Genomic DNA, 25,606 nt, shown 5'->3' on the forward strand with positions numbered 1-25,606 from the left:
ACTGGAACCGCATCTTCATGGCACAACTCTGGGTACACAAAGAAATTGCCACATTTCTTCCTCATACATAGGCTGGAGAAGAGACTTCTAACCCCGCCCCACTGCTCCCATTGCCCTGGAAGAGCCCCTTGTTGACCACGGACTTAGTTCAAGTTGCTTTAACCAAATGCCAAGCATAGGGTGGCTTAAACAACAGAAATTTATTTCTTACAGTTCCAGAGGCTGGAAGTCTGAGATCAGGGTACCAGTGCAGTCAGATTCTGGTGAGAGCTCTCTTCCTGGTTTGCAGATGGCTGTCTTCTTGCTGTGTCCTCACATGGAGAGACAGATGATCTCTTTCGGGTCTCTTCTTCTAAGAGTACTAATAATCCCTCTCCTGAGGGCTCCACCCTCATGACCTCATCATCTCCCTAAGGCCCCACCTCCAAATATCATTACATTGGGGATTAGGGCTCCAGGATATGAATTTGGCGGGCGGGGGCCCGGGGAACACAAACATTACGTCCCTAGCAACCATTCTTGGATGGCCATGATGCTGATGCAAGACCTGGCACGCCTTAACTGAAACGTTGTCCTCATTGGTGTCACTTCTTCTCTCCTCTCCAGGGGGCTTTAAATGCTGGTAAAGCACCTTAGAAGGAATAATGAGCTAGCGCCTCCCTCAGTGAGTCTCCTGGCCAGTCCCCCAAACTTCTGTCCCGGCCACTGCTGGGTGGCCTGAGGCACTGGGAGCCAGGACACCTGGGTTCTAACCCCAGCTCTGCCCATTCTAGGCATTAAACCTCAGGTCAGTTGATTAATGTCTTTGAACCTTAGCTCATCTGTAAAATAAACATGAAAATACCCTATCTATCTTATAGGACTGCTGAAAGAATCATATGGTATGTATATTAACTGTCCTTTGTAAGCTTTAAAGCACTACACACACACAAAGTATTAGTTTCATTAAGTCCTACATGCCTGAAAAATGTATGAAATAGCGATGCTGAAAAAATGTGCGTTCATGTTGTGGAATTCTCACTGTCTCTGCTTGTCACCCACATAGCCCAGGGAACCACGAACCTGTGTCCCTTTCCCTTCTTTCTCTCATTTCTTTCTAATTATATCACTGAAACAATAGTTATGAGCAAAATTTAACATCCAAAATATTTATTTAGTGTCTACTATGTATCAGGAAGGGTTCCAGGTGCTGGAGATACCAGAGATGAATGTAGACAGGTTCCTGCCCTCATTCACCGGGGCTAGAGCAAGGGGGTGAAACAGTCCCTGCCCACAGGGGCTTACAGTTTAGTGAGGGAGGTGGGAATTAAACAATCACACAAAACTTAACTCATGCTAAGTATACAGAAAAGAAGGCAAATGTTTCGTACTGTCCAGAGTTTCTATCTTGTCCTTAGAAACCCCCAACTGTTAGCCAGGGGGAGCATTAACTAAATTTCCAATATTTTAAAACTCCTTTCAAACCAATATTGTAAACAATTCTCCATCAGGCAATGCTCAGAATCACCAGCAAAATGCTCAGCTTTTCAGACTGTCCTCCCTTACTTCTGTATCAGTTCCAAAACAGGTGGGGCGGTATAGGATGTGAGGCAGGGGCAACAGTTGAGGTCCTCAAGCTGTGCGTCCTCTCCCTCTCGCAGTCTCCAGGGAAGTGCCTCTTGCAAAGTGCCTCCTGTCCTCTGGCGGACAGTCTTTGCCACATCCTCTCTCTAGCCTGTGGGCTTGACAGTCCACTCCTGACGTCTATTGTGACCTGCCATGGCTGACCTGATGGCGGACCCAGTGGCTTTCCACTCAGCGTCTATTCGATATGGGAACTGAAAGGTCTCAGGAGAGTTAAATCTCACGGCCTCCCTCTGTGACCACACCACTAGATGTGAGACCTGCCCCAAAGACCTGAATGAGAAAGGGCGGTAATGCTCCAACTGACCTGATGAGTCGCCCCCAGTCCAGACCCAAATGAGGTCTACTGGGACGCACACGTCTTGTTCTCCTCTCGCTCGCTACTTCTGCCTCTTCCCACCAATGCTCAGGGTTGGAAAGGGGGTGATATTTCTTTTACTTCCTATACATGATATTTGTCTCATTGTACCGTTGGCGAGTCTTGTGGCTTAACTAAATACCCTTTGGGAGAACCTGGATGCTAAGTCCCTGCTCCCAGTGAATTCATTATCCCTGTTTACTCCCTGGTCTCCCACAGCTGCTGGCCTTTTCCACACTGCTTTCCGCATGCCTGGACCCCGCTCCCCCTGCCTTCCGTCTAAAGCAGTGCCAACCATGGATGTTACATGCACTAGACTCCTTCTGAGTGACAGGGGGTGAGGGTGTGGGGATGCAGCAAAACACAAGATGGGAAACAATTGGAAATCAACTGGTAGAAGGCACTGACTTTAAAGACCCTCTGCTGTCCCCACCACAGTGATTATCTCACGTGTGACAATCTCAGCTCCTTCACAAAGCCCTGCCTGCCATCATTTCCTGGACTCCTTTCACCTCCCTCTAGCCAAACATTTCTCCAACTCTCTCCGTACCAGAGACACTTGTTAACTGTCCTCCAGGCAGCCAGTCTACTGCTCTGCTATGGAGAGAATTTCAGTTCTCATTTTATCTGATGCTAAGCTGAGAAGCAGCATAGAAAAATGGTTAAGCTTATGGGTTTTAAAGCCATTCTGCTCAGGTTTCAAATCTGTACCACAGTTTCCCCATCTGTAACTTGGAATAACCAACAGCTCTACTGACTGGGGCTATCATGAGGGTTATATGAGGAATATACATATGTAAGATGCTTATAACTGTGCTTGGTACCAAGCGAGCACTCAACGAAAGGTAAATGTTATTTTCTCAACTTCCTCTTTCCTAGGCTATTCCTAGACCATTGGTTCTCAAACTTTAGCACACAACAGAATTATCTGGAGGGCCCAACCCTAGAGTTTCTGATTCAGTAGGTATGCAATGCAGCTGGGGAACCTGTACATCTAATAAGTTCCCAGGTGTTCCCATGAAGCTGCTCCAAGAATCATACTGTGAGAACCATAGGTCTAGACAATTTTTTTCCATTTAAGAAAGTACCATTAAGGTTTCTTCCTTGACATGAAAACCATTGATCTCGCCTTCCCACCCTTAAGAAAAAGTAGAAGCTTCAACTTGTACTTTGTACAAATTCCACAGGCAGAAAAGAATATATTGAGTATGTTGCGTGTTCTGTGCGAAAGAAGAGAAAAAAATATACACACGTAACTTCATTTATTGCAAAAAAGACACTTAGGAAAGATAAACCACAAACTAAGAGAAATGTTTACCTAGAGTGGGGTAGAAAGGACAGGAGATAGAATGACACTTCTCTGAGTATACTATTTTTTTGTATACAGTTTTAACTTTTGGAAGCATGTTAGTATTTTGCATACTTAAAAATTAAATCTTGGGCTTCCCTGGTGGTGCAGTGGTTGGGAATCTGCCTGCCAGTGCAGGAGACACGGGTTCGAGCCCCGGTCTGGAAGGATCCCACATGCCGCGGAGCAACTAAGCCCGCGTGCCACAACTGCTGAGTCCGTGAGCCACAACTACTGAGGCCCGCACACCTCGAGCCCGTGCTCTGCAACGAAGAGAGGCCACCGCGATGAGAGGCCCGCGCCCTGCAACAAAGAGTGGCCCCCACTCACTGCAACTAGAAAAGGCCTGTGTGCAGCAATGAAGACCCAACACAGCTGTAAAAATAAATTAATTAATTTTTTATAATTTATTATAGTTTATAGAAGAAAGTTTATAAAAAAATTAAATCAAAAAGTTTGTTTTTCTTTTAAATCTATCTATCTATCTATTTATTTATTTATTTATGCTCTGTTGGGTTTTCGTTTCCGTGCAAGGGCTTTCTCTAGTTGCGGCGAGCGGGGGCCACTCTTCATCGCGGTGCGCGGGCCTCTCACTATCGCGGCCTCTCCTGTTGCGGAGCAAGGCTCCAGATGCGCAGGCTCAGCAGCTGTGGCGCACGGGCCCAGCTGCTCCGCGACATGTGGGATCCTCCCGGACCAGGGTTCGAATCCGTGTCCCCTGCATCGGCAGGAGGATTCTCAATCACTGCACCACCAGGGAAGTCCAGTTCCTCTTCACAAAAAGGTTGTGGAGAGGAACTGAATAAAAATTGAATTAAATAAAAACAGAAACAAATTAAGTTAACAGTATATCAAATGGATGACAGAACTACACAGAAGGGGAAAAAAGAGAATGAGCCCAAGTCATTTGGAACACAGTACTTAGATATATACCCTCAGTCAAAAGAAAAACAGAAATGCAAACATATACTGTTTTTGTAGTGATATGGGTGTAGCAATTCTGAAACTATTTTGTGTGCATTTTAGGACTGAGCAAATGAGTAAATATAGTGATGCTTCTGGAGGGCCAGGTTTTCCATGTGGGGAAAAGGAAGTACAATTTATGGAATGGGGAGAAATAAGGAAGAACCTATGCTGTTTGCTTAAAATTAGAGATATCAGTATAAAATCATAATTTTAAAAAATTAAAAAATAATCTGTATATGTGTATATATTTCCCAGGTCAGTTTGCTGAAGAAACCTAGAAGTAATGCTACCCCAATAGCAATGAACAGATGTAGCACTAGCATGTAGCTCTTGGTGATTAAATATCATTCCCCATTAAAAATAGCTGAGTCAAAAGTACAAGATAAGGGCTTCCCTGGTGACACAGTGGTTGAGAGTCCGCTTGCCGATGCAGGGGACACGGGTTCATGCCCCGGTCCGGGAAGATCCCACATGCCGCCGAGTGGCTGGGCCCATGAGCCATGGCCGCTGAGCCTGCGCGTCTGGAGCCTGTGCTCCGCAATGGGAGAGGCCACAACAGTGAGAGTCCCATGTACCACACACACACACACAAAAAAGTACAAGATAAGACTAGAACATTTTGTGTGCAGAAAATCTTTAAAAAAATATGGGACTTGACTGTGGAGAACAGTATGGAGGTTCCTTAAAAAACTAAAAATAGCATTACCATATGATCCAGCAATCCCACTCCTTAGAAAATATCAGGAAAAGACAAAAACTCTAATTTGAAAAGATACATGCACCCCAGTGTTCATAGCAGCACTATTTACAATAGCCAAGACATGGAAGCAACCTAAGCGTCCAAAGACAGATGAATGGATAAAGAAGTTGTGGTGTATATATACAATGGAATATTACTCAGCCATAAAAAAGAGCAAAATAATGCCATTCGCAGCAGCATGGATGGACCTAGAGATTGTCATACTGAGTGAAGTAAGTCAGACAGAAAAAGACAAATATCATATGATATCACTTACGTAGAATTTTAAAAAATGATACAAATGAACTTATTTACAAAACAGAAACAGAGTCACAGACATAGAAAGTAATCTTATGGTTTACCAGAGGGAAAGGTGGAGGAGGAATAAATTAGGAGTTTGGGATTAATAGATACATAATACTATATATAAAATAGATAAATAATAAGGACCTACTGTATAGCACAGGGAACTATATTTAGTATCTTGTAATAATCTACATGGAAGAGAATCTGAAGAAGAATATATATATATATATTCAGTATATATATACTAATCACTTCACTGTACACCTGCAATACAACAGTGTAAATCAACTATACTTCAATTAAAAAATGTACAAAAAATGGGGCATGTAAAAAAGACAGAGGAAGAAGCGTGGATGGATTTCTACCGGCCAAATCACTGACAATTTGAGCAAAATAATAATAATAAAGAATAATGATAGTAATGGATTATAACACATTGGGGAAAAAAACCAACCAAGAATCCATGAGTCCTTAATGATACTAAAAAAAGAAAAAGAAACAAATAATAAGGATGGCAGGAAGGCTGTTCTTTATAGTTGAACGTCAACTAATAAATGTAGAAGGAATAATAGAAAATCACATTTTTAAACCATGATACCAATATTTGGCTTAGATAAGAATTATCAAGGAATGCTAAAATGATTAGGTGGAAGTCTGTTAGGGATGAGCATATTCACACATTCTGAAAATTTCTCCTCACCGATTATTAACTATAAGAGGAAAAAATTACTTTTACAGTAGGCAACACTGTAGCAAAGTAATCATCGATGGGATAAACTGGTATCACACGTTTCCTGATAAGATGCACCAAGGTCACAACATCACTTATGTAACATTCCTCCAAAAGTGTATAACCAGAATTTAATCATGAGAAAATTATCAGGCAAACCCAAATTCAAGAATAAGCCGTAGGGCTTCCCTGGTGCCGCAGTGGTTGAGAGTCCGCCTGCTGATGCAGGGGATACGGGTTCGTGCCCCGGTCCGGGAAGATCCCACATGCCGCGCAGCGGCTAGGCTCGTGAGCCATGGCCGCTGAGCCTGCGCGTCCGAAGCCTGTGCTCCGCAACGGGAGAGGCCACAACAGTGAGAGGCCCGCGTACCGCAAAAAAAAAAAAAAAAAAAAAAAAAAAAAAAAGAATAAGCCATAAAGCAAGTGGTTTATGCTTTTCAAAAATACCAACGTCAGAAGAGACAAAGAAAAGCTGGGGAAAAAATTGCAGATTAAAGGACATTAAAGAGCTATGACAATGAAATACAAGCCACAGTTCACTATTGGGTGAACAATTAGGGAAAAAAACCCACATTGTTATAAAGGACATTATTGGGACAACTGCTAAAAATTTTTATGAACTGCCTATTACATAATAGTGTTATATCATCATTACATTTTCTAAATGATCATTGCTCCATGTAAAAGAATGTCTCTCTTCTCAAAAGATAGATGCTAAAGTATTTAGGAATAGATGGTTGTGATGTCTGCAACTTGCTCTCAAATGATTCATCAATAAAATTATAATATATATACATACAGTTATGTATGGAGAGAGATAAAGCAAATGTGACAAAGTATTAGCAATTGGGGAATCTTAGTGAAGGATATATGGGAATTTATTGTTCTAATTTTCCTATAAGCTTGAGACTTTTGCAAAAGAGAAAGGTGAAACAAATTTTTTAAGTCTTTAGGTGAAGTTCTCTCCCCAACAAGATGACATTATTTTCCCTTTAAGCCCAGGGGTCTTCCACTAATTTTGTTTTACTATTACACTTTTCTGTTGATAACTTTTCCTTCCCTGGCTTGGGAAGCAGGTGGAGAGAAGGTGATGGGCACGATTTGGATTCAGTGCATTTACAGTGTCTCCAAGAGATCCAATGAGACAGGGACTCAGGGGAGAGGTTTAGGCTAAGACATGGAATTAAGTGTCAGGTGGTACTCCTTTGAGTTTTTCTGGGGGGAGCTTGGAGAATAAGAGTATCACAATGAAGGAGACTAAGAAGTGGCACACATGAAGGGAGAACCCAGGGGTGCCATGTCTCAGGAGCTGTGGAAGGACAGAATTTCAGCATGGAGGCCATGGCCAGCAGTGTGAATGCCCCGAGGAGTAAAGCAGACATCTGCAAAGTCCACTGGATTTGGCAAGTAGGTGGTCCTTGGTGACCTGGTCAACAGCAGCTTCCAGGGGGAAGGCAGTGGGATTGGTGTCAAAATCATGCTTGGGTGTATTGGGAGTGAAATTGCTGAGTCTACAATTCCGATAACCCTATTTTGAAGACAATGAGAGCAAAACTGTAGCATCATAGTGACAGTTGGGTGAAGGGAGATTTTTATTTTTGATTTTTAAAGCTGGAAGGGATCTGCCCATGGAAATTTGCAGAAGTGGAAAGGGGAGATTCCCAGATTAGCAACAGTGCAGAGGAACCCATGGGCAGGGGATCTTCCAGCCCTAAGGGGGGAAAAGAGTGTCTTTTCCTACCTCGTAGCCTGTGGTCCTCTGGGTCCTGCCTTCTGTCCTGGATGCCCTTTCTCTTCTATAGGGTTCCCCTCTCCTCTCTCAAAAACAAGCCAGAATGTTCCCTTCTTTCCTAATATCTCCCCTGATGAGCCACCCACAGGATCCTGCAAAGCATTGTACTGATCTGGGTAGGACTCAGAATTTGGAGTCAGAAGACAGCTTAGATTTTTCCACTTGACTTCCTGTGTTATCCTTCCCGAGCAGCAATTTTCTCGTCTTTAAAACGGGAAAATATACTTTATTGTGTAGGTTTTTCTGAGACTAACTTAAGATAATATATGAAAACACTTTAAAAACTCTAAAGCGAACGTGATTAAGTAGCTTCCAGTTTTCATTGTTTGTTGTGTGCATATTTTGTTTGTTTGTTTAGGTCTGTTATGATCGTGGCAAAGATTCATCCAGCAGTTATTTGTCAAAGGCTTACCATGTGCCAGACCCTCTGTCCTCAGCATCCGGCAAAGTTCTAGTGACCAGGAGACCTGGAAGTTGCCAAGAACGCTCTCTACAGCCACTGGTTTCTGACTGGGCAGCTCACACAAGATCATGAGCCTTTGCTTTTTGGGAGGATTAAAAAAAAAAAAAAAGCGTGGCAACACAGACATGAACTCTGTCTGTGTTTTGTAATTGTGATGGACTGTATAGTGCAAGTCAATGGGAGCCAGCTGGCAATGATCGCAATGAGGTTATAACTGAGGACAGCTTATAATAATCTAATTTTCCACTAGGTGACAGCAGAGCCCACGGTATTACCTTAATCATTGTTCCTTTCCAACAACTAGGTCTGAGAATCTTCTGAAAGATCCTGCCATTCTGGAGGGAGTAATTATTGCTAAAACGATGATACATGGCTTTGAGATGTCATTGTTGGTCTCCTGAGAGACCTAAACTCCAGATTTTTAAAATGAATTTTAGTTTTTGACATTCTAAGTCACTTGAATTTATGGAAACAACTACAACAGTAGTTTTAAAAGCTAACATGTATTAAGCATTTGCTACATGCCAGGCATTGTTACATGTGTTCAGGGCCCCCGAGACAACCCTACTTCTTAGAGGCTTCTCAGGGACAGAAAGTTTCCCCTTTAATAAAGAGCTAAGCCTTCCCCATGCTGCTCCTGTAACCGTAACACTAACTACATAAACATGTCCTCACAGTTTACCCTGCCTGGGAAAGGAGGAGTTCGGCTAAGCATACGAAGAGCCCTTTATAGGGTTGTACAAACAATTTCATTTATAATTGGTGTTTCTCAGAGCACTTTTCTTTTTTAAAACCCTTTTTCCTCAAACTCATGTTAACCCTCGGTCGGGTCCCCTGTTGGTGGTTCACTCATCTTGGGAATGTCTGGTGAGTTTCTAAGTGACTCAATGGAGTCTTTTTTTCAGGGGCTGAGGCTGAAAAGCCAGGCAGAGTGAGTTTGGCTCACTGTGGCACAAAGCCTTAACCATCAGAAGGAAGAGAATTAACCAAAGGCTGGCATTTGATTCTGTCCCGTAAATGTCTTCTAAATGCTTGTCTTGGCCCTGAGGAGAGCAAGGACTGAGAAGTAAAATGACAGGGCACTTTTGGAACACACTGAGGCACAAGCAGGCCTGCTTTGGTTTTTTTCTACCAGAATATAACACAGAAACCAGAGAGGCATTCTAGCTGGCTCCTACACAGCTATTTAAATTTGTTACTTATTTCTATATCTGAAAGAATGCTATAAGTATAGAGAAATTTTCAAAAGGCACAACAAATCGTACAGTTAAGAAGTAAGTATTCCCTCGCACACTTATTCCCCACAGGCACCCACTGTAACCACAGTTAAGTTTCCAATGCTGCCCAGCTTTGGCACCCAGAGAGAACCGCTATGCTCAGTAGAATTGCAATAGAGATGCTGGCTCCTGACACAGCAGCTCGGGGCAGCTCAGATAGCGCAGTCTGTTAACACATAACACCTCCTACTGACTCTCAGGGGCTAGGAGGTCACGGTGTGTGGGAAAATGAGCCAGAGAAAACTGGGAATTAATGAGAAGATGGCCTTATTTCTACCCATAGACTGGTGTGCCCTGGGAAAATTCAGTGTACTATTACTATAGAAATGGCACATGTTCTCAGATGAAAGTTTAAAAATACAGCTAAGTATATCTCCTTATGTAAATGCAGATATATACATGTGTGTGTATATATATACATACATATACACACACACATATATGTGCACTTTCACATGTATATATGAGTATATATCTGATGCAGTTCCTCCCTGCAATATGGACCCAAGAATTAGCAAACAATGTCTCCGTGAGAGAAAAGCTGAGATTCTTAAAGTCACCAGGAGCCTGATCCCACAAGGTCAGCTGGAACCACGAGAAGGAACAACCACTGCAGAGTGGCAGCCAGGCTGGACGAGCACACCCCAGCCCCTGGCACTGGCCCAATGTGCATTCACAAAGCACACATGCTGCTTGACCATCTCGGCTGACACCTAGCGTAATTACCGCGTCCTGTTCCAGTCACAAAAAATGTCCCAAGTTTGTCAATAAATTATATGATCACACTAAATACAATTCTTCTGTGCTTCATCTTCCCCAGCACAGCTCCTTCAGGGGGTTGGAATGATTATGGACCTCTGAGTTAGGGCAGGCTTAGGAGTCTAGCAGCTTACGTACCCAAAGCTCTAACCATCTTTCTCTCCCTGGGGCCGCTCCTGTCTAGCAGTTCCCTATTTCTGGGGTCCTTGAACATAAAAGGGCTACCTCCAGTCCAGACAATGAAACTGTCCGCCCTCCCTTCGAAGACTGGTTGTCCTAAATCCCTATATCCCCTTTCTTCAAAGGCCTGCACTCAACAGCACTAAGGGAAGTTACTGCTGAGAAGAGTAATTTCTCAGGATAGTTCCTTTGGGTCCCATCAAATCCCTAGCATGTCATCTGTAACACAAGAAAAAGAAGAAAATAAAACTCCACCATAACCCTCAACTAGAAATTTCCAGTGGTTACTATTATTAAAACATCTTCTTCTGGATATATATGTAAAGTCTTTTATTAGAGCTAGCAGTTTTTCATCTGATTTGTGTAACTTTTCCGGGTAAACAATCATGATTTGCAACTAATAGCTATGTTGACACCCTTCCAATATTTATTTATTTAATCTTTTAAATATTCTTATTTTAGAGTCTAAAACTTCTAGGATAAAATTAAATAATAACAGTGATAGCTGGCTTGTCTTCTTCCTGACTTTAGTAGAATGCCTCTAGTATTCTACCATAAAAACTGATGTGTGCTATTGGTTTAGGACAGGAATTTGTATGAAGGGAGTATCTTCCTATTCTAAGTTTACCAATTACTTTGGTTGTAATTTATAGAATAAATTGCTAGTTTCTTGATTTTCACTTTTGTCCAGATAAATGGCACTGGAACTAGACATTTGCTAGGGAATAATATTCCTAATTTCACAGCATTGTTGCATCAACTTATCACATTGCCTAGAATGTAGCAATTGCTCAATGAATGCATTATTATAGCTATTGTTAATAATAATTATTATTCTATAATACCTTCAGTGGGATCATAGTGAAAAATCTCCTTAGAATGGATTTTGAACAGTTAAAAGTGTTAAATCTAAGGCTATCTGATGATCATTCTAAGGTTACTGTGCTCTTTTCTTTAAGGGTGGTAGGGTGACCAACTTTCCTAGGTTGCCAGGATTGATGGGTTTCCAGGGATGAGGGCTAGATGTACATTTCTGATTGTCTGGTACCCTTCACCTAAGGTTGCCCAGGGCCATCTCAAATTCAGTATGTTCAAAACCAGACTCATCATTTGAGCTTTCAAATATGATCCTTTTTCTGTTTTTTCCATCTCTGCCAGGACTAGTACCAACCAACCAGTACAAACTTAGCCTGAGCTTAAATATCAGAGTTATCTCATTCCCTCCCCACATCTGGCCAATGCACAGACCCAGCTGGTTCTAACACTGTGCTATGTTCACCTCAGCAGAGCATGCCCACTGTCACCTCCCATCAGGCCTCCTCACACTTCACTTGTATTGCAGGGGTGTATTAACTCAGCACCCCGAGATTAGGCTGTGTCCCACCTGATTATCCTCTACGTTGCTGCTTATGTCCTCCTAGAGCTAAAATCTAATCACAGCAGTCCCCAGAAGATTAGTGGTTCTCAACTGGGATGTCTCCCCAGATTGCCCAGGAGTTTTGAAAAACTGAACTGCAAATGAGACTTACTTAGTCTCTGGCACTGGGGCAAGGGCCTGTGTACTTTGAGAAAGCTCCTCATGGGTTCTGATGATTAAGAGTCATTGCTGTAATGGAACCTCAATGCCTAGTGAAAACACCTTAGATTTGTTATTGCGATATTTAAGGCACTAACTTTTGCTTCGAGCCGTATCTCCCTTACTCCTTACATATCCCAAAGTCTGGCGCAAACTGACTACAACAGTTACTGTTTCCTGAATGCCTCCTGATGTGTCATACCTTTCATTAGTCTGCTTTTGTTACCAGGAATACCCTTTCTTCTCCATTTGTTTCTCTCAATTATGCCTTTTCTTCAAGGGCAAGCTTAAATGAGACTAATTTCGATAAAAATACATTTGAAGCACTTGGAATAGCTCTTGAGTGATAATAAGCCCTCATAAATACTAGTGGATGTTGTTATTATGATGATATAAATTTAAAAATTCTACCTCCATGAATCCTTACCTTCCCCTAAGTCAAAACTACTCTCTCCTTCTTTTTTGTTTCCATTGCCCTTTGTTTCTACTCCTTTTAGGGTACTTGTCAGATTCTATTTCATTTTCCAGTTATTTTTGTACCAGCCTCACCTCTCCTGGTAAGTGCATCCTTGTTGATGAATTCTGGGCTGGTCAAGGACCACATCATATTCAAAACCCTATAGTCGGGGCTTCCCTGGTGGCTCAGTGGTTAGGAGTCCGCCTGCCAACGCAGGGGACACGGGTTCGAGCCCTGATCTGGGAGGAGCCCACATGCCGCGGAGCAACTAAGTCCGTGCGCCACAACTGCTGAGCCGGCGTGCCTAGAGCCCGTGCTCCGCAGCAACAGAGGCCACCCCAATGAGAGGCCCGTGTACCGCGATGAAGAGTAGCCCCCGCTCGCCGCAACTATAGAAAGCCCGTGGGCAGCAATGAAGCTCCAACGCAGCCAAAATAGACAAATAAAATTTATAAAAACAAACAAACAAAAACCCCTCTAGTCCCCACTTAGTCTTGCTCACAGTTATATTCTCAACAAATTTTTACTCTTTTAAATTGAGCTCTAAATGATCCATGTTAATTGCCCATCCAGCCAGAAGCAGATGTTAAGGGGCATTTCCAGCCTTCATGCCCAGCACGTCTTATCTCAGAGCTGAGCAGCGGAGAAGCCTAAGAGCCCTTTAAATTAAAAGTGGCAAGAGAATTTCCAATCATAGCGGGGAGAAGAAGACATTAACGTTGTTTGAGTACATACCGTCTGCCAGGACACCATGGTCTGTTCGCCCTTGAAACAGCTGTGTGGCGTGGAGCTGCTCCTGCCTTGTCATGTACTCTTCCCTCCCGTTGTTTGCTCAATGTAACATTTACGTCTGACATTTGCTTAGCGCACCTCCCCAGTTGTTTCTGAGCCTGGTAAAGAGGAAACAGTTCACTGGGTGGTAATGCCAGGTACTCAAGATTTTCCTCTGAGAATTCGGGACCAGAGCTGTCGAGCAAGGGCACAATTTGTGACTGATGTGTTAGCAGTGCTCTTTTGAAAAGTGTAACATACTGTTAAAGGTCAAAATATCTATAATTTGTCCTTACTGTCGGCTAGGTGGCTATTTAAATTGTTTTCGAAGGATGAGTTTCAAAGAGCAGTGGCTTTACCCAAATCTACCCTCCTGGGAGGGGTGACAGTATTGGACCATGGCATTATGTCCCTGTGAACGGTACCAGAAATGTAGATCCAACTCGCTGGAACAAGGGACAAGAGTGGCTCTCTGGGCATGTGCTCCCATGTTGGAAGGTGACTAGCACTGTGTATAGGGTGGCCATAAACTTACTATTCGAACTGGGACATTCCAAACAACAGAGTAAATTGGGGCTATCCCAGGCAAACTGGGACCTTTGCTATCAGAGCATGGATCACCCCATGGGAAATGGAGTCGAGGCAGCCACTCTTTTCAACAACAGATAAGCGCCAAAAGAGAAGATGTGAATCCTGAGAGCAAGTACAAAGATCCCTGGATGTGCCGGATTAATCTTGAAGTGACTGAACTATTCAATAAGTCTCTGTACTGTGACCTAACGTAAGAGCAGCCTTCTCAATCAAAAGAGCAAGTCATGCATTGGGTCGGCTGAGCAGAGTCAGGCCTCTTCTTGTAAACACCGCCCTGTGACAATGGGGAGGTGTGGACTCTGCCTGTGCACTGAAGCTAACACCTGAACTGGGAGTGTCAGTGGGGGGCGGTCGTCACACTGACTGCATCCGCCATCTTCTGGACTCTCCAGCCAAGTGGTCATCCTAGGGCCTCTCCAAATCCTGACTCCATCTTCAAGGCTCAGTCAGAGGTGAACTGCTCTAGGAAGTATTCTCATGGTCCTTCAAATGCCACCGCTTTCCACTTCCTCAGAACTGCTATACCTCCTCTACTACAGATTTTGAGATTTAAGGGGAAATGCATCACCAGGCCAACTAGAAGGCACCTCTACTTATTTTAAACCCCTGTCACGTTGAGAAGTTGTTCAGTCCAGTTGTTCCGCCCTTGGCATATACAGCTGTGCATGGGTAAGTGTTCTTGCACGTGGACCGTTTTGTGTTCCCAAATTGACTGGGCAAATGAACCATTGTCCCTCCTCCACGCACATGACTCAATGATCAGTGAATACTTGTTGATTTTGAGAAGCTTGTTTTGTATGTAGAACCATCCTGGGTTTGTTCCAAGTGGAAGAGCTGTTAACTTCAAAAATTACCTGAGCTTTCCCCTTATTTCTCAACACATTACCAAAAAGCCCTATCCTAGTCTGGTATGGATAATCAGACTGCTTAGAGACACAGGGGCATGGAGTCAATATTTTAGCCAGCAGGGTGATGCTGACAGCCTGAAGTATGCAGTGGAAATGGTATAATCAGTAGAAGCTTTAAAATCCATCAGATCAGAATTGGGGTCCTGGGTCTGGTTTTTACTATGGGGCTTTGGGATTCACTTCCTTTCTGAGCATCAGTTATTTCTAAAATATTGATAATAACATCTGTTTTGCAGGGCTGTTGCGAGGATTAAATGAGATAACATATAAGAAAACACTTAGCATGAGGCCTAGAACAGAGTAAGTGCTCAGTACATGTTAGATAATCCTCAAGCTGAATGGGTTCCCTATGTTGTTTTAGGGGATGCCAAATCCTGTAAGCCTAGGACAGAAGATGAGAGTGGTTGTAAGAAAAAGAGGAATAAAGAAATCTCAGTGATTACACCTGATGCCAGATGCCTGGAAAGGAGTGTGGTAAAAGAAACAATAATCCTGGAGTTTGGATTGACTTCTCTGGAACCTTTCACTTTAAATGTAATCAGTTGTAAACTGTATCCTCAGCCTGAAAATATTTCAGCAAATTTGAGAAACTACAGAAAAGCATTTCCCAAAGTTTGGTCCATGGAACACCAGTCGTAAGAGTTAATTCATGAAAAATGGTTCTGATGTCAAGTGTGCTTGTTAAATACTGCGTTCTATATCACCCTCTTTGATATGGCCATGCACATTAACATATTAGAGACTATGAAAACTCTGCATTAAATAAAACTGTTTCGTTTTGTTAAACTTATTTGACCATGGAACACTTTCCACATGACATTTGTTTACACTGACCTTACTATTCCAAAAACAAATTTCAGGAAATACTGCTTCAAAATGGTGGCTCTCAAACTTCAGCATGCATCAGAATCACCCTGGTGGGCTTGTTAAAATACAAATAGCTGGGACACACCCTCAGCATTTCTGAGTCAGTAGGTCTGGGGTGGGGGCCAAGAATTTATATTTCTAGCAAGTTTCTACGTGATGCTGATGTTACTGGTCTAGGGACTACACTTTGAGAACTAGTGTTTTAGAATATAGAAATTCCACCAGGCTCTCTCATGTTATTTCCTAGAACAATGCTTCTCAAACTTGAATGTGCCACCAATCACATTGTATTGTTTTACAAATAGAGATTCTGATCAGTAGATCTGGGGTGTGGTCTGAGATTCTTCATTGAAAGACAAGGATGCTGTTGGTCCATGGACCCAACTTTGAGAAGTGAACCAATAGAACGTGATACTGCCCAAGCTCTTTTGCTCTCCAAGTAATGAGGCATCCTTCTATCAAAACTTCTCTAAGTATTTCTGTAAATTCCAAGTTAACCAGAAAAGTAAACTGATTTCCTTTATCTGGACAAACACAAAATTTCACAGAGGATTTGTGTGGAGCAAGTTTTCTGCTGACATTATCAGGCTAACATAGACTTGAGTAAGAGTCTGTAATCTTTTCTTCGTATGATTTACCGTAAACCTTATAGTCATCTGAATGAAAGCTTGTATTCATTAGCTGTGGGTGACAGAGACCCAACGTAACAATGATTCAAATAAGATTTCTCTCTCATAACGAAGTCCAAGATGATGTTACTAGTTCTACTCTAGGAAATCATCAAGGGCCCAGGCTCCTTCTGTTTTGGTGGCTTGTCATCCCTAGAGTGTTACCCTTATTTGCATGGTTCAAGGGCAAGACTCATATGCTGCATATTCTTTCTGCTCAGATCTTATTGGCCAGAGTCTAGTCATACAGCACACATGGCTAGGTTCCCATGTGCAGAGTTAAAAGTTGTATTTCAATGAAAGAAAAAGAAGGGACAATGAATAATCTCTGTTATAGCAATGATACTAATAAATTGTGGAAGGGGAGGGAAAATGGGGGCATGGGGATAGCAATTTGCTTGAGGGACATTCACTTAAGGTATTAAGATATGCTTGTGTGTTACTCTAGACCTGGTGGAAAGTACTGTTGTAAAATACACTTTTTAAATGTTTCCTGGTTTATCTTTCTTTCTCAACAGTAGAAGAAGATAATTACAAAGACAGTAGATGGTTCAGCAGCAAATCTTTATAAACCCGTTAAATGGGTTTCAGGAGTCCTGCAAGGAACCAATTCCTGTGAATAGCAGCCGTTACCGACATGTTCTTCCATTGGTTTGGATAGTATACAGGAGAGCAGATTTTCTGGGGGAAATTCTTTGACCATTCAGTTGTAACAACCTGGAATTCAGCCCAATTTGGGCTAGTGGCTTCATGTTTTCAGGACATGCTTAAAGAAATCAAGCTGTGGAACATGCATAGCAATTGTAAGGCACTATTTTGTACAGCACGAGGATGTAATTTATGGTCAACTCCAGGAGGTACCCTCTTATGCATGGAAAACCTATCTGCCATGAATGGAAAGTCTACTCTGTCCCCATTCCTACTGTACTAGTCCAAGTCCAGAAGGTATGAGGCCAGGCAAATTTTATGCACGGAGAGCTATATTCCAGAATCAAGTTTTTACATTTTTTAATTGAAATATAATTGATATATAATGTTTCAGGTGTACAGCATAGTGATTCAGTTTATATATTTATATATAAACACATATATTCTTTTTCAGATTCTTTTCTATTATAGGCTATTCCAAGATACTGAATATAGTTCCCTGTGCTATACAGTAGGTCCTTGTTGTTTACCTATTTTATATATATAGTGTGTATCTGCTAATCCCGAACTCTTAATTTATCCCTCCCCCCCATTCCCCTTTGGTAACCGTAAGTTTGTTTTCTATGTCAGAATCAAGTTGTGGTAATTGACATGTAAATGAAGATATTAAGAGTCTTATTTTTAAAAACCTAAGTGTTGTGATATAAATAGCTTTGTTTTTTATTTCCTGAAAGAGCCACATTTGAATGATCGCCAATAAAGTCAAACTTGTTAGATGGTAAAGAATTTCTTGACACAATTAATGTAGATCCAAAGAGCTGATTAGAGGATGAATTAGGAAACATTTATATATGCAAAATGAACTGTTCCTTGGTCAATTTCTCACTTCTCTGACTTAATACAATAGCCCATCTTTAAGAAGTCAATCACTGATCTAATTTATTATAAAATGGATGCAGTCTATTGAGAAAACCAGGTCAAAGTGCTTAGCCATTTTATGAGGGAAAAATCAAACAATGAACAATCATGGGCTATTATGACTGAGAAACAAAATTGACAGGAACAGAACCATATAAATGGAGCCCAGTGTGGTTGGCTACCAGCTTGGCCTTAAAGGAAACAGGGTGGTGACATTTTCTTTTTTAAAGGGTACCTTTTTCTAAGGACGTCTTGTCTTATAAACTTCTGAGGACATGAGCTGGAATGCAATCCTCTAGCTGGAACATCTCCTGTCTCCTGAGTGGAAACTTTCTAACTTCCACGCCACTCTTTTTCATTACAAAAAAAGCAGATTATGTGTACTTATTTTCTCTAATGAGGTCCACTGGGGATCGGCATCTCCTAGGCAGATTTCCCTAGTGAGGTATGGTTCTACTCCTTCCCAATGCAGCTGGTATCACTCAACGTTATTAAGTTGTGAGCAAGCTCCTCAGATCACCGTGGAGAGTGTTCTAAGTAGTGGAAATTCTAGGATTCCTCAGGCCTGACATGTGTCTCTGGTGACCTACTTACCATAAGTAAGTCTTTCACATACTCCCTTTGAACTGTGATAAAAAGTAGGCTACACAAAAACTGACGGGTGTGGCCTATCAAATCAAATCCCAAACCAGACCCTGATGTTAAAATCCTGAAACAGAGGGGGCTTATCAAGTTAAATTTTACACGTGAGGATAATGAATTCTTAGTGACCAGAGAAAACCCAGACTTCTGTACTTGGCATGACAATAGTTTCATTAGAAGGCAATGCAGGTTAAATAACTTCCTTGTAGGTTAATATTTAACGAATACATAATGTTTAAAATGGAAAGAAGCACATTTTTGAAAGCACTCTTCTTCTTTTAAGCCTTTTGGAAGGACACCTGGGATTTATTTAAGTACAAGTTTTAAGTCTTCTTACCATTTATATTAAATACCAAAAGGAATAAATAACATGTGGGAAAATAAGTGTGTGCTTCCTAGCACCTGCCGTAAGTCACTTTTTCTGTTGCCCTTCACAGGGTAATATTTTCAGAGGACAATGTTGAATATGTGAGTAGTGACATTTATGTCAGAGTTTAGCCCCAACAGTGAAGCTCAATTACCTGATTTCCCGAGGATCTTCCTTACCTTTCATTGGCTCTATGAGAATGGACAGACAATACGTACAATGCACTAATGACTCAATCACACCACCAACCAGTGGCCTGCAGCGTGGAAATGCACCCACAACCTGCCAGCTCAGGAGTCAGGCCCTCTCTCAAGTGGCTGGGAGGCTCAGTGGTTTGCAACACGCATCCCAGCGTTGCAACTGAACTTGGTTTTCAGCTGTGGGACTTTGGGCAAGTCGCTTCATCTGTCTAAGCCTCAGTTTTTTTCAGCTAAAAAATGGGGTAATACAACACCTGCCTCGTAGGGTTGCTGTGCAGGGTAAGTGGGGTAAGTTATGAGTGAAACTCACTTAGCGTGGGGCTTGCCTCCATGAAAGTTAGATTCCCTTGTTGTTACATTTATTACTATGACTACTTTCAACAAAATTAACTAGACCATTGTGATGTGAGAACTCATTTTCTTACCTTTTTAAAATATGACTTAGAAGAAAAGGTTAAGAGCAAGAATCTAGTTAAAGGGACCAAACTGAACTAACCTAACCTAGCTCTTATCATTTTACCCCCTCTTTTTAACCCCATCTTTGCCCCACTGCCAAATGGCAGAAAAGTGGAGCCTCCATGGACAATTTTTCTAGGATAATTTACAATTTCATATACAGCCCTAGGACAGTATATCCTCAGTAGGGCCCTCCAGGAACTGGACATGGGGGAGGGAAGATGAGAGGAGGGGACTGCAGAAAATTCTATTCCCAACTTAATAGCCCTGAAGAAAGGGGAAGAGCCTGGAGATGATAGATGGATAGGCAGAGAGAGTGACATATGATAGGGGCCCTCACTTGGTACCCAGGTACTGCTCTACCCAGCATGCTTTCGTTTTTTGGTCAGAAGCCTGAGTGTTTCGCCAAAATCAAGGCAACAGCTGCTTCACTAACTGCCGCCCTCCTACCTGACGATTATTGGCCTGAATCAATAACCACCCCCAAGAAAGTTACTGAGGTGGTAATGAAAGCCATACAGGATTCCAAATTTTAAGAACTTTCTGGGATACGGATGTGATTTCCCATTGTCTGAATAAATGTTTCTGGAGACAGTGTAGTTAAAACTTGACACTACTATTGGATTTTGAGCAAATCGTTTAACTTCTTTTACTCTCAGTTTCTTCATTTGTAAACTGGAGATAATACATGAAGTCTTCTTAGGGAAATAAATGAGATTATGTATGTGCAGTTATAAAGGTCTCACCAGGAAACAGCTGGCAGATGCATACATACTCATACAAAGTGCTAATTGAGGAGAGTCGAAGAGAGGAACTCTTTACAATGATATGGGCAGTTTTTCAAGAACATCAACAGGGGATGATGTAGTATCCGAGGGCAGGCAGTGGGGAGGAGGAACATTCCTGCCTCTATGCCTGGAAAGGCAATAAGAAGGAGTGTTTACCGGGACCCTGGAAAGGGCTGCCTGATAGAAGCTGTGACTTTCTTAGAGGGATGCAGCCAACCTGTAGGGTACTTAGTAAGGAGGGTACCAGAAAAATGAATTCCTGACCTCCTTCACCTCTGTCCTAGGATCGACCTCCTTCCACTATCTCCAAACCTCAAAACCAATTGGAGGCCCATTGAAGCATTCTATACAGGATAGCCTTCTGGGACCCAGAACAGGATGGAAAAAGTGGGAAAGAGGATCTGAGGGGGAAACAGAAGACAAGTGGAGAACGCTTTCAGGCACATAGTATTTTGCCTGGTGCCTAGGTGGTATGTAATTATAATTATTACAGCAAAGAAAAGAATACACAGACCAGGTTTCAAATTCTAGCTCTACCTTTGCGGGCGTGAGTGGCAAATAATCCAAGAATTTTTCAGAAGTGTTCAAAGCTTTATAAATGTAGACTTTCTGAACATTTTCAGAGATGTATTTCAGTTGTCTGCTTATTGTCAAGGGGCTTTTTCCGATAATATTGTCTCGTATGCTCAGTGGTACATGTTTCAAGCACAATCTTAACTGTATTGCTTCAGCTTTCTGGGAAAAGACCCTAAGTGTGGTCGATCTGGGATTTAATGGGAATTCCACTGACACCCAGTTCATTTGGGTTCCCTTCGTCCTGAAGTGTCAAGCTTTTCTAGGGAGTCCTTCTTGGGTCCATTAATGAAACAAGTATTCAATTCAGAGTCTTCAATAAATGCCACGTTGTGTGGAGAATTTACCTTTTCCCAATCCAAATGACAAAAAGACACTATTTATGATGGTGATACAATTTTGCATATAAATAATCTAAAAGCAGGATGTAGCAATAGTTGGGTAAATTGATATTTAAAAACTCTATTTCTTGTAGGCCAGCAGTCTTTCTCAAGACGGGTCCCTCTCATTTTGACTATAAAATTTCAAAGTACTTTTGAGAAAATCTCCTCTCTTCAGTCGTTCCCAGTCATTCGAATGTAAATTCTGAAACTGCTGTCTCCCCAGTCACAGAGATAACTGACATTAAAAATGAAGTATTTGAAATCAACTAAGAACAGGAAAACGTAAATTTAAAAAAATAACAAACTTCACATATACATGACTTTCTTGAATACCTGTCTTGACAAAAATTAGTGTTTGGCAGGGACCATGACTTTCCCTTTTTGTAAATTTAGTGTTTGTTTTTATCATGTACGCAAAGAATCAAAGAAGACATAATGAAAAACCAGTTCTCCCTACAATTCCATTTCTCAAGAGGCAACCACTTCGAACTCCTCTGGTAGTTTCATTTGGTATTTACCTCCGTATCTGTAAAGAACACTCTTACAGTAGTATTGATGTTTCAGCTTTAGATATTATCTATTTTCTCACCACTCTGAAAAGTGAGAATTTAGCTCTTTTACACAGACTTCACAGAGAATATTTCGCCCCACCACACCCACATCTTCGAACAGAGTTGTAATACATTCTCTGTTAAAGTTATGTCTTGTGTTTTTATTATTATGACTTGACACATGTTATTCACCGCCAAGGAAAATGGCACACTGTACTTGTATTTCTTTTATCAATGTTTTGTGTTTGAAGGTATCCCTTCTTGGTACCTTCTGTTCTCCTGCCCCAATTTGGACTGCTTACTCTCTAGGACTGCTGCACAACTGGGACCCTGGCATTTGGCATTTTCTTGGGATTCACCTCTCCTGTGTTGGATCCCTGCTTTCCTGGATCCCATGTCTACTTCTTCCTAGGTTTACTCCTTAATTTTGATGGAGCATTCCTCCCATGCTTTCTAAGAGAAGGAACATAGGAAGTATATTTTTTGAGCTCTTATATATCTTAAAATGTGTTTATTTTATGCTTTCATCTGATTGATAGTTTGGCTAGGTATCAGATTCTAAGTTGGATGTGTCTTACTTCGGAAGTTGTAATGCACTGCTCCACCGTCCTCCAGCTTTTGTTGTTGCTACTGGGTAGTTAGATGCAACTGCAATTGAATGTGATCCCTTCCTTACCTTTTATTTTTTCATTTTTTTTATCTCAAAAAGCTGTTAGGAGCTCCCTATTACTTTCAGTGTTCTAAAATTTTACAATTTAGATATGTCTTGGCTTAAGTCTGTTTTCATCTGCTATACTGGGTATTCAGTGTTGTACTGGGCAATCCTTCTAATTTGGAAACAAATACCCTTCAATTCTGAGAAATTCTGTTGTATTATTACTTTGATTTTTTCCTTCTCCTTGGACCTGCTAGACGAATCCTTAATTTTATTATATTTTCTATTTTCCTTTCTTTTCGTCTTTTTGTTCTACTTTTTGTTCCATGAACATTCCTTTTTTCCGTGGCATTCTATTCTTGTTTTATGGATGCACTACCTTTTAAAAAATTTTTGTTTGAGAATATCAGGTTTTTTTAGTTATCTTGTACTACTTGCATTCTCTTTCCCCAAGGCACAGTTTTCAGTTAATTTTAATCTACTAACTCAGTCATAAAGAGTTAAATAAAACAAACTTATTGGTAATAAAAGTATGGTTATCAGCAACAATTACTCCAACAAAGAAACTCTTAAGAGGACCAGTGCTGGTCAGCATGTTTCCTAAATTCTTCAACAGAAGACAGAAGTCATTAAAGTGGATATTAATTAGAAGATGGTGAGAAATTATCTCTATATACATTGAAAACATAAGAGGGTAAAACATATTTAAGATACATAATAAATAATATTTTACACAGAGGGAATCAAAATAGAGTAAATGCTGAGGATTTGGTCCACTCAGCTTTTCTTTTTTGGAAACTGTTACCTTCTTCACACCGTCATCTGCAATAATTTCATCAGTACCTACCACATATATGACTTCGTTCACCCCTCACTTTACCAGTCTGGGGTGAGAACCTGATCTAAGTTGATTTAATCACAATTCTTTCCTGAGAAATTTAAAAACTGAAACTGAAAAAAAAGAAACTAGTGTCTTTCTGGACACCTGAACCGTAAAATACAGAAATTGCGAGGGTTTAAGAATCATGTTTCCTGCCAGGTAAACCTGAGAAGCAGAGGACCTCTGCAGCAAAAACCTGCACAGATATACAAGCAGGTGCACAGAGAAAAGCAATGGCAGGAGAAGGAGACAGAGTCTCAGAGGCATCAAAATCAGCTGTTCCTGACCCCAGTCAAATCTCTGTCCTGGGGATCTCAGTAAAAGTCTCCCTTTGTCTTAAGTTAGTTTAAGCTGGTCCCTCTCTCTAGTACAATAAAAAACTCCTAATTAATATGTTCAGTTTACTTGATGCTTTCTGTGAACTAGGCAATGGACTAATGTTCTAAATACTTTATCTCATTAAATCTTCACAACAAACTGTCAGGTTGGAAATATTATTTTACACATGAAGAAACTTTTGAGATCTAACTACTGTATAAAAGATGCTATCTAGATGTTCCACAGGTGTCTCAAATCAACATGTCTGAAACACAGCCGTTTCTCCATCTGTGAAATGGTGAAGGCTATTCTCACAGCCTGAACTGCTTGTCTCCCTACATACATCTAACTCCTTCTAATCTTGAGGTGTCAGCTTAAATGTTCTCCGAGAAGACTGTCCTGCCTACTCAATCCGAAGTAGTTTCTCCAGTAGCACCCTATTACTATTTTCTTCACCAACATTGTAATTACATAGTTAATATTTTGTTTAATTCTTTTCTTTTGCATCCTCCTATACTAGACTATGAACTCCAGTTCATACCAATATTCTTTGCCATTACAGACCCTGCATCTAGCATAGTCCCTGGCACAGGGGAGGTGCTCCATAAATGTGTTTGGATAAATTAAAGCTTTCTAAATATTCCCCTTCGTGTATCCATGAGGCTATATTCAACAACTTTCAACACCTATTTACTGAACCACTGATACATGCAGGGCACTCTGCTAGGCCTTTTGAGACAAAGACACAGACAAAGATACAGCTTCTCTCCTGCAGGCATTCACAGTATAGCAGAAGACTCGGACAGGGAAATAATTATAATGCACAGGGAGAGATGTCACAACAGAGATATGAACAAAGTATGGTAGTTACAAAGGAGGAAGTAATTGACATATGATCCAGGAAGTTAGAGTGAGGAAAAGAAAGAAAGGAATCGCCAGGGTTCAAATAGTCAGATTCTTTATAATGTCTTTATTCTAATATAGCTTTTCCCTATACCCTCTTCCAGTTTACAAGATCTGGAGCAGAAGTCACAGTAAATATCTTCTCAAGTAGTGCAATACGAAACCATATAATTGTCTTGAATTTTACGATCATCCCTATCACTTGGCTTATCTCCATATCAGTCTGTAAAAACACTGAGCCTGGCTGCCTGCCTCCGCCCAGGCCTCCATTACAGGTCAGACCTTTTTCCCTTCCACACTGCCAGATCTGCTTTTCCTGATGCTGAGATTAGAGGACAATGGCTTTTGATCCCTTTTAACACTCAACGGATAATGTTGCTCTTTCAAGACACTGTCCCAAGTGTTCTCACTACAATGGGTGGTTTCTTGGACAGTTACCTATCCGATGCCTGTCTTCTCTCCCACTGATCTGTAACTAGGTACCCCACCCCAATACGGCTTAGGGACTATTCCTCTAGTTATGATCCACCACGATAGAGTTCTCTATCTCCCCTACATCTTTGTTATGTGTCAGGAACATTTTACAGAAAACCTTTCTTTGGGGCTTGCAAGTGTATGTTTGTGAATGACTGGGGTTGATTTAAGGAAAACAAAGGGTTTTGGCAAACCACTAGTAAAACTCACAAAAGATGCAACAGGAGGAAAGATACAGATATTATGTAACTGCGTACTTTTTAAATCTTAGCATTTTAAATATTTATCACTATCACCATGTAGTTATATCAGTGATCCTAGAAATCAGACACCCCCCCCCCCACCAAAACACAAACCAACTTTCCTCAGAAGACCCTACTGAAATAGAACGGACAAAAAGAAAAAGTCTTATGTCCTGGCTTTAAAGAACTATGAAATGAAAAAAAAAAAAAAAAAAAAAAAAAAGAATTT

The 25,606-nt window shown here is 41.3% G+C and overlaps 1 protein-coding gene across 1 annotated transcript in view; it reads right to left on the minus strand.

Annotated features, from left to right (window-relative positions):
* Positions 1-25,606, minus strand: part of DEUP1 (deuterosome assembly protein 1) — a 220,110-nt gene that overhangs the window by 193,659 nt on the left and 845 nt on the right. The window contains exon 3 of the mRNA XM_024731273.1: positions 13,310-13,464. The gene's annotated coding sequence lies outside the window, so the exon portion shown is untranslated. The remainder of the gene's footprint in view (positions 1-13,309; positions 13,465-25,606) is intronic.

Source organism: Neophocaena asiaeorientalis, unplaced genomic scaffold (assembly GCF_003031525.2).
Source record: "Neophocaena asiaeorientalis asiaeorientalis breed wild unplaced genomic scaffold, Neophocaena_asiaeorientalis_V1.1 scaffold143, whole genome shotgun sequence".
Lineage (NCBI taxonomy): Eukaryota > Metazoa > Chordata > Mammalia > Artiodactyla > Phocoenidae > Neophocaena > Neophocaena asiaeorientalis.